Source organism: Trichosurus vulpecula, chromosome 4 (genome assembly GCF_011100635.1).
Source record: "Trichosurus vulpecula isolate mTriVul1 chromosome 4, mTriVul1.pri, whole genome shotgun sequence".
Lineage (NCBI taxonomy): Eukaryota > Metazoa > Chordata > Mammalia > Diprotodontia > Phalangeridae > Trichosurus > Trichosurus vulpecula.
In genome coordinates, this window is record NC_050576.1 from 416,789,315 (window position 1) to 416,791,175 (window position 1,861).

Genomic DNA, 1,861 nt, shown 5'->3' on the forward strand with positions numbered 1-1,861 from the left:
GGTAACTGCCACAGCTCAATGATTCTGGGCCCTGTGGCCTGTTCCGCCTAGGTCCAGGTCTGGTTGGTCCTGGCGCAGCCCACGTTGGGCTCTGCTTTGATCTGCTCCCAGCTCCATGTGATAGACCTTTCCTTGCAACCATCCAGGCTTTCCTGGACTAGAGCCCAGCTTCCCTCTGTTATTTTGTGGGTTCTGCGGCTCTAGAATTTGTTCAGACCCATTTTTATAGGTGTTTAGAGGGACCTGGTGCGGAGGTTATGCAAGTCCCTGCTTTCCAGCTGCCATTTTGGCTCTGCCCCCTCCATTCCTTCTAAAGAGATGGAAGACTGCTAAACTTTGAAATCTGTCCTGCTACTGCCTCCTGAGATTTTCCAGACTTCATCACCTGCTCCCCTCCAGGGTAGTCCATTGGCACTCTTATCTTACCTATCTATGTAACCTAAGGACCTTTTGATCTTATCAATGATCCAGTGAAACACCCTTAGGACTTCCAGTCCTTTCCTTTTGCCCTGCAACTGCATTTTCCTTTATGTGTTTTCTCCTCCAATTAGAATGTAAGGTTCTTCAGAGCAGGGATAGTCTCATCTTTTCTATTTGTGCTAAGTGCCTAGCACAGTGCTTGGCACATAGTAAATGCTTAACACCTTCTTTTTAATTCATCCATCCATCCATTCATCCATCCATTCATCCATCCATTCATCCATCTATTTAATTCACTTGCTCCAATCTAATTTTTAAAGTAGTATTTTCTTCAGTGGTCTTTTGGACCTCCTTTTCCATTTGGCTAATTCTGCCTTTCAAGGAATTCTTCTCCTCATTGGCTTTTTGGAGCTCTTTTGCCATTTGAGTTAGTCTATTTTGTAAGGTGTTGTTTTCTTCAGTGTATTTTTCAGTATTTTTTTGGGTCTCCTTTAGCAAGTCATTGACTTGTTTTTCATGGTTTTCTCGCATCCTTCTTATTTCTCTTCCCAATTTGTCCTCTACTTCTCTAACTTGCTTTTCCAAATCCTTTTTGAGTTCTTCTATGGTCTGGGGCCAGTTCATGTTTTTCTTGGAGGCTTTGGTTGTAGGCTCTATGACTTTGCTGTCTTCTTTAGGCTGTATGTTTTGGTCTTCTTTGTCACCAAAGAAAGAATCCAAAGTCTGAGACTGGATCTGGGCGCGTTTTCGCGTCCTGGCCATATTCCCAACCAACTAACTTGACCCTTGAGTTTTTCAGTGGGGTATGACTGCTTGTAGATTACAGAGTTCTATGTTCTACGTTTGGGGGGGAGGTGCCAGCTCTGTCAGAGCCGCACTCCTCCTTCCCCAAGGACCCCCAGTCCAGACTGGGCTCAGATCTTCGGCAGGCTGTGCACCCCTGCTGTGATCCGCCACTTAATTCCCCCCACCAGGTGGGCCTGGAGCCGGAAGTAACAACAGCTGTAGCTGCCCCACCTCCGCTGCCCCCGGGGCCGGGGCTGGAAGCCGAACCGCGAACTCCTTCCACTCCCGCAGCTTTTCCCACTAACCTTCTCCGCAGTCTTTGGTGTTTGTGGGTCGAGGGGTCTGGTAACTGCTCACGTATTCAGGGCGCTAGGGCCCCCTCCGCCCGGCTTCTGGACTGGATCGTCCACGCCGCTCAGGCTGGGCGCCGCTCAGGCTGGGCTCTGCTCCACTCCGTTCCCAGCTCCCAGCTCCCAGCTCCGTGTGGAATAGAGCTCACCCAGAGACTATCCGGGCTGTCCTGGGCTGGAGCCCTGCTTCCCTCTGCTGTTCTGTGGGTTCTGCCGTTCTAGAATTGGTTCAGAGCCATTTTTATAGGTTTTTGGAGGGACTCGGGTACGGAGCTCACTCTAGTCCATGCTTACCAGCCGCCATC